Source organism: Chaetodon trifascialis, chromosome 16 (assembly GCF_039877785.1).
Source record: "Chaetodon trifascialis isolate fChaTrf1 chromosome 16, fChaTrf1.hap1, whole genome shotgun sequence".
In the NCBI taxonomy this organism is placed as follows: Eukaryota; Metazoa; Chordata; class Actinopteri; order Chaetodontiformes; family Chaetodontidae; genus Chaetodon; species Chaetodon trifascialis.
In genome coordinates, this window is record NC_092071.1 from 618,329 (window position 1) to 626,320 (window position 7,992).

Here is a 7,992-nt window from a genome sequence, read left to right on the forward strand (position 1 = left end):
TGGAAGAGAAAACTCCTCTGAGCTCTGTGAGATGTTACATCGTTTACCTTCAGTCTCCTCAGGTCAGCACACCTGGAGGATGTTTACTGTCAGGTGAAGTTTGTCAAATCCCAGCAGCTGAAAATGGTGCGTTCAGGAGCAGTTTCACAGTCAGTAAACCAGCACGCTGACGCAGCGTCACAGGGTCTCGGTGCTTTCTGACTCGTTTGGGTAACGTCTGATGAGACGGTGCAGTTTACGTCCTGCTGTTTGTTCAACCTCAGTCCAGTCCAGCACTTCAGAGGAGACTTCAGGTGTTTCTGTGAACCCTGGGAGGAGCAGCAGTCACGTACCTGTTTCCCAGTACTGATAACCAGTAACCACAGAAACCACAGAGGATCTGAGAGGAATGAAAATAATGCAATGAATTGCGGCTGAATTCCATTTAGCTGCTTCACTTTCAGGCCTCACTGTCATGATTTACAGGGACTCTTGAACACAATGAGGCCGTCTTCATGAGATTATTTATTTCTGATATTACAGTTCTCCTCATCATCACCAGCTGAGTAACATGACTCAGCAAACTGACCTGGAAACAGCTGATCTGACATCAACAAACGATCATCGTACAAAACACACAGTAAAAGTACAGAAACACAGAACATGAACAAAGACCAGCAGCAAGTTGTGATGAAGGTCGGTCCAGGCTCCTCCACCTCCTGAGGAGAACATCTGCTCCTCAGCTGCTCTGAGTCTGTCAGCAGGACGTCGGCTGAGGCTTTTATTGTAAAGATGAGGCGATGAAGAACAGAGAAGTTTAACTCCGACAGAAACACGAGGAGCTGAAGTCGCCGTGATGACGAGTGAAGCTGCAGAATCAGCTGATGATGATGATGTGAGCTTCATCGCCGTGAAGACACCTTTCACTCATTTAAAGTTTCATTAGAAATGTTGAAAGCAGAACTTCAGTGTGTTTGTTTCCTCTGTTGGACTCAGATGATGGACAGTTGGTCTGTCCTCTGATCCTCTCAGCACTGGACGCTCCTGAAGCTCTCGTCTCTGAATCGTTGGATTCATGTGTTCATCTCTGCTGGATTCACTGTTCCACCTCTAGATGGCGGCTTCGCTCCCCATCACGGTCGAGCTCCTCTCAGTGTCTCATTCACAGTCACTCACGCAGGACGTCCGGGGCCGCCAGCGGGCCCCTCGTCAGGTGCAGACCCCATTTTCATTCACGTAGTCCGGCTCGTCTGTGCCGGCAGAGGGAGGATGGAGGGTTAAGATCTCAGAAACTCATTTTCAACTCGTTTTCTTTGAGGGTTTAGAGCTGAAACTATTTATTTTCAGTATCTGTTAGTCTGCAGATTATCTAATAATAATAATCAATGAATCATTTGATCAATAAAATGTCAGAAGTGACTGAAAACACTCATCACAGCTTCACAGAGGCCGAAGTGACGGCCATGTTTTTCCAGTCCAGCCCGCCACAATCTAACATCGACTAAAACACTCGTTAACGAGCAGCTGAGAGGCTGAAGCACAGACGCTCTGAAGATGCTTCGGTCTGTGGCTTCTCTTCAGCTCACGCCAATGATGAAAACTCACCTTCCTCATCCTCCTTCATCACTTGGTCCAGGAACTCAGAGTTCTCGTAGTCGTCCTCGTCTGTTTGGACAAATGACTGAAATGAACTTTGACCTTCCTGCAGCGGAACATGTGACCCAGTGATGCTGAGAGGAGGAGCTTACCGTCGTTCACCGGCGGCGGTGAGATGTTTGCGTAGACGTCTGGACCCTGAAGAGCATCTGTGAGAACATGACGGTCAGTGAAGCCTCTCAGTGTCTTTACTTCAGGTTAAAGCTCAGAGGAACGTGGACACGCTCACCTGTCCTTCCTGTTTGCTTCTCTTCATTCTCGTACACTGAGATCGGGAGCGGAGCTCTGAAAACAACCCACAGACATTTTCACACGGAGCCTTTTGTCCTGCGTGTGTGTGGACGAGTTCATTTAGAGGACACACATCATTCATCAGAAGCATCCAGAACATCTTCAACCAGCAGGCTGCTGGAAATGTACAGCGCTGATGCTAAGCTAAGCTATGCTACGCTAGCCACGTGTCTCCAGCGGTGCACTGAACACACAGTCTCTTTTCGATGAGGTGGATGATCATCCTCATCCTCATCCTCATCCTCATCATCAGGCCCTTGAACTGCACAGCAACTTCATTCACACCGAAACAGATGACCAGCGAAGTAAAGAAGTACTCTGAGTCAGAATATTTAACTGTAAAAATACTCCGTTGCAAGTACAATTATCAGCAGCAAAGTACAGGTAAAACACCGAAAAGTACTCATTAAGCAGAAAGTCTCATTTCAGAATACTCTCCTGTGTAGTTTAACGTGTAAATTGATCAGCTGACTGATGTTGTTTTATTGATCGGGACGATGATCTGAAGCAGCAGGAAGTGGAAACTGTGTTTGTGCTGCTGCTTCCTGTTTGATGAAGTCTGACCTGCCCGTGACAAACGCTCAGTTCTGTGATTCTTCAGAGAAAATATCAAACATTCAAGTTAAATCGACATTTTTCAGTCTGTCTGTGAAACAGAAGCTAAACGTAATGAGAGTGAGAAGAGAAGAAGAAGATACTTACACATACGTGTGTTCAGGACTTCCTGTTTGAGCTGCGAACACGAAACAGTTTACAGTCAGACATGTGACCATCAAGTCTTTATGGTTAGTGAGGAGCAGTCTGTAGGCTGTCTGTAGTCTGTCTGCAGTCTGTAGTCTGTCTGCAGTCTGTAGACTGTCTGCAGTCTGTAGTCTGTCTGTAGTCTGTAGTCTGTAGACTGTCTGTAGTCTGTCTGTAGTCTGTAGGCTGTCTGTAGACTGTCTGCAGTCTGTAGTCTGTCTGTAGTCTGTAGACTGTCTGTAGGCTGTCTGTAGTCTGTAGGCTGTCTGTAGTCTGTCTGCAGTCTGTCTGTAGGCTGTCTGTAGTCTGTAGGCTGTCTGTAGTCTGTAGGCTGTCTGTAGTCTGTCTGCAGTCTGTAGGCTGTCTGTAGTCTGTCTGTAGTCTGTAGACTGCCTGTAGTCTGTCTGTAGTCTGTCTGTAGTCTGTAGGCTGCCTGCAATCTGTAGGCTGTCTGTAGTCTGTAGGCTGTCTGTAGACTGTCTGCAGTCTGTAGTCTGTCTGTAGTCTGTCTGCAGTCTGTCTGTAGGCTGTTTGTAGTCTGTCTGTAGTCTGTAGACTGCCTGTAGTCTGTCTGTAGTCTGTCTGTAGTCTGTAGACTGCCTGTAGTCTGTCTGTAGTCTGTAGGCTGCCTGTAGTCTGTCTGTAGTCTGTCTGTAGTCTGTCTGTAGTCTGTAGGCTGCCTGCAATCTGTAGGCTGTCTGTAGTCTGTTTGTGGTCTGTCTGTAGTCTGTAGACTGCCTGTAGTCTGTCTGTAGTCTGTCTGTAGTCTGTAGACTGCCTGTAGTCTGTCTGTAGTCTGTAGTCTGTCTGCAGTCTGTAGACTGCCTGTAGTCTGTCTGTAGTCTGTCTGTAGTCTGTCGGCTGTCTATAGTCTGTCTGAGGTCTGTAGACTGCCTGTAGTCTGTCTGCAGTCTGTCTGTAGACTGTCTGTAGTCTGTAGTCTGTCCGTAGACTGTCTGTAGTCTGCAGTCTGTAGACTCTGTACATCGTAGACTGTCTGTAGTCTGTCTGCAGTCTGTCTGTAGGCTGTTTGTAGTCTGTCTGTAGTCTGTAGTCTGTCTGTAGTCTGTTTGTGGTCTGTCTGTAGTCTGTAGACTGCCTGTAGTCTGTTTGTAGTCTGTCTGTAGTCTGTAGACTGCCTGTAGTCTGTCTGTAGTCTGTAGTCTGTCTGCAGTCTGTAGACTGCCTGTAGTCTGTCTGTAGTCTGTCTGTAGTCTGTCGGCTGTCTATAGTCTGTCTGAGGTCTGTAGACTGCCTGTAGTCTGTCTGCAGTCTGTCTGTAGACTGTCTGTAGTCTGTAGTCTGTCCGTAGACTGTCTGTAGTCTGCAGTCTGTAGACTCTGTACATCGTAGACTGTCTGTAGACCGTCTGTAGTCTATAGACTGTCTGTAGTCTGTAGTCTGTAGTCTGTCCGTAGACTGTCTGTAGACCATCTGTAGTCTATAGACTGTCTGTAGTCTGTAGTCTGTCCGTAGACTGTCTGTAGTCTGTAGTCTGTAGACTCTGTACACCGTAGACTGTCTGTAGACTGTCTGTAGCCTGTCTGTCGACCGTCTGTAGACTCACCCTCTGAGATGTTCTGGTAGTCTGACTGTTCATCAGCTGCAACACAAAGAGAAGAATCAGCTGACTGAGCTTCAAATCAAATCAAATCAACTTTATTGATCGAGCACTTTTCATACATAAAATTGTAGCACAAAGTGCTTCACACAGAAAAAGAAAACAAAACAAGACAAATAAAAGCAAGAACCCCCCCCCCCCGCCCCCATATGTCCCTCCCACCCCCACCCACTGACACAGACCCACACATCCACTCACTCTCACACACACACACACACACACACACACACACACACACACACGGCTTTTAACATGGCCTGGTACTGAGGATCCTGGTGAGGAAATCGCATAAAGGGGCCATCCACACCAAGAGGCACCACTGTCCGCAGACAGCGGGAGCACCGCCATGGTGTGGAGGGCCCTCAGGAGGAGGAGTCTGGACATCTGTTTGACAGAAGCACAGTGAGCTCACCTGATGGGAAATCCTCACAAGTTTCACTGAAAAACAAACAGAAATTATTATTTGAAAAACATGTCTGAAGCTGGTTTGTTCACAGAAACATGAGGAGTGTTTGTGGCTGACGAACCGGCACCACTGCAGACAGGTCTGCTAATGCTAACGCTAACGCTAACGCTAGCAGCAGCTACATGAGATTTCCCCTCTCACTCCAATGAAACTCGCACAAGTCACCAAGGCTACTTCCTTGTCATGTGACGCTTTTTTATGTTTTTCAAACGTCTGATTCGATCTGCTTGGACTGTGCTTCTGTAAAAAAAAAAAAAAAAAGATAAAGAAAAAAATAGACTTGTGTATTTATATTTATATTGTTAGATTTTTTACTTATTGTTATATTTTCTACTATTGTTATATTTTTGCTTTCTTAATAGCTTATTTTAATAGATGTGTCATGCACCAACCTCACCAAAGCAAATTCCTCGTATGTGTAAAATCGTACTTGGCAATAAAGCTTTTCTGATTCTGATTCCTCCATCATAAACCAACAGAGTCTAAGCTAAAGTGTCGAGTGGAGTCTAAAGAAAAACCCAGATCAGAGATCAGCTGGACGTCTGTGATCCACTCAAAAACACAAACTCAGCTCCATCACAGTCCTTCTGCCATCAAAGCCGGATCCTCTGTCACACACGAAGCTGACTTCAGCCTCCTCATGTGTGGAAACACCAGCGTGACTCTTCCTTCAAACTGGTCTGAAGTGACAACAGAGGAGAAGAGGAAGTGACCTCAGACTGACATCAGCGTGGAGATGAAGTGCTGGTATACATACACTGAGACCGAAGTCATCTGATTGGCTCTGGTGACTGAAAAAAACACAAACAAACATGTCAGAGTGAGTTCAATATGCTAATTAATCCATGAATCATTAATGATGTGAAACAGTTTGTTTACCTGTTTTTGATTGGGTCACAGCAAACACACTTCCTGCTCGCTGACTGTGGAAACAGCACGTTAATGTCAACATGACCAGGAAGTCAGTGAAAGAGTGTCTGTCTGTCTGTCCCCCTGTCTGTCTCCCTGTCTGTCTCCCTGTCTGTCTGTCTGCCTGTCTGCCTGTCTGTCCCCCTGTCTGTCTGCCTGCCCGTCTGTCCCCCTGTCCATCTGTCCATCTGTCCTTGTCTTCATACTCACAAAGTCTGTGGGTTGTAGATCTGATGCTCCTCATGAATGATCTCTGCAGAGACACAAAGCAGAGACGAAGCGTCACTCAGAGGTTTGAGCTTCGCTGTGAACCAGAGAGCAGAACAGGTGAGCTTGTGGTTCTTTTCAGGTGTGACTGGGTCTCTCTTAATGAGGTCATCTGTTAGTCAAGGACACCTGAGAGGACAATCCGCGCCACCAGCTGTTTCCCTCCTTCAAACACGTTCGTCTGCAGATTCACTTCAGATCTGCTCTGAAAGTGATGGAGGTCTGCCGTACCCGATCACCGATCAATACCGACTGATGTGTGGAGGCGTGAAGGACACAGCTGCACCGCCACTTCACAACAGTCCAACACGACGAAGGTCTTCTCCAACTGTCTCCATGACAACAGCCCTGCTTCATCAACATGATGTGAAACAGAACAAAACTGTTTGGTGTCGAACGTGGTTCTGTGTCAGCAGGTCAGGGATCTGGTTTTGGTCCTGGTCCTACACTCCCGGAGAGACACTGAAGGTCAAACTGAGCGTAGTCCTCCTCTGAGGACGTTTCTGTCCTCCCTCTGCTCGTTTCTCTGCCTTCCTGCCTTTACCATCTGCACCTGAAGGCAGCATTGGACACACCTGGTCCAGGTACAGACCAGAGTCCAGTGAGACCACAGACAGGCTGACGGTGCTGACGGTGCTGACGGTGCTGACGGTGCTGCTTTATATTTTGTTTGCCTTCACTGCTGCGATAACGAGGACCTTCTTTCTTCTTCTTCCGTCTGTCTTGATCCAGACTCAACAGCCCTGTGATGACCTGCAGTCTGTCCTCTGTCCCGCTCACAGCAGTGGACGGCAGCGTCAGGTGTGTACCTGCACATAAAACCCTTCAGCAGACTTTACCCTGCAGGTGTGTTTCATGGGCGGGTCCACAGAGATCCTCCATCAGTCACGTGAAACAATTGGACGTTAGTTTGACTTCAGCAGAGACGTGACGAGCAAAGCGCTCGAGGTCACGTAACAGGATGTAAAACCCATCGTGTTCTGTGACGACGACTCGACAAACTTTGTCCTGAAAACGTTTTTCTGCCTCCTGAAGACAACAACTCTGAACTCTAAGCAGCACGAGTGGATCCACGGAAACCTGAAGCAGCTGGAACTGATCATCACTAAGAACTGATCGTCAAACATCTGGCTGTGACACTGTGAGCTACAAACAGCATAAATAAATGGTCACTCCTTCACACGTTGGCACAAACTGAACTGGAAACCTGTAAACTGGGAAGAGTTAAGCTAAGCTAACAGCAGGCTGCTGATGCTGGTCTCAGTCAGCCGCCGTGGTCGGCCTGTGACAAACACACTTACTGGATTTCCTCTTGCATCGCAGACAGAGCAGAGACAGCAGGCTGAGAGACGCCACGGACACCACCGCCAGGACTGCAGCCAGCAGACCGGAGCTCCCCATCATACCTGAAAGACGACAGAAGACAGAAATGAGCGGCCGGGATGCGACTTGCAGTCGCTCGCGTGCGGACCGTGCAGACGAAAACCAGCCAATGAGAGCTTCAGGAGGCACTGTGGAGGTCTGATTACCGCAGGGTTCACGGTCACAAATCAGCAGTTATTCACTCCGTCATGGCTGAAGTAGTTTCTGCTTCCTGTTCACGAGTCAGAGTGAGCCACAGGATGTGGTCGGCCAAAGCTGAACTGAAACACATCCAGCCTGTACATTTACTCCCACACTGACATTTAAGACGAGCCATAGAGGCCAGAGGGGCCTACAGAGGACCTGCAGAGGACCTGCAGAGGAGCCTGCAGAGGACCTGCAGAGGACCTGCAGAGGAGCCTACAGAGGACCTGCAGAGGACCTGCAGAGGACCTGCAGAGGAGCCTACAGAGGACCTGCAGAGGGCCTGCAGAGGACCTGCAGAGGACCTGCAGAGGAGCCTGCAGAGGACCTGCAGAGGACCTGCAGAGGAGCCTACAGAGGACCTGCAGAGGACCTGCAGAGGACCTGCAGAGGAGCCTACAGAGGACCTGCAGAGGACCTGCAGAGGACCTGCAGAGGACCTGCAGAGGAGCCTACAGAGGACCTACAGAGGACCTGCAGAGGGCCTGCAGAGGAC

General features: G+C 48.4%; 2 long non-coding RNA genes across 2 annotated transcripts; both read right to left on the reverse strand.

The window, feature by feature from the left end:
* Positions 1-485: 485 nt before the first annotated feature.
* LOC139345201 (uncharacterized) lies at positions 486-1,920 on the reverse strand. The gene is made up of 4 exons (XR_011603191.1): positions 1,865-1,920; positions 1,728-1,784; positions 1,585-1,644; positions 486-1,229 (listed from the first exon to the last, which is right to left on the reverse strand). It is a non-coding gene; the product is annotated as an uncharacterized lncRNA (long non-coding RNA).
* A 3,713-nt stretch (positions 1,921-5,633) lies between these two features.
* Positions 5,634-7,526, reverse strand: LOC139345202 (uncharacterized). The gene is made up of 4 exons (XR_011603192.1): positions 7,460-7,526; positions 7,232-7,336; positions 5,874-5,916; positions 5,634-5,677 (listed from the first exon to the last, which is right to left on the reverse strand). It is a non-coding gene; the product is annotated as an uncharacterized lncRNA (long non-coding RNA).
* Between the last annotated feature and the right edge of the window lie 466 nt (positions 7,527-7,992).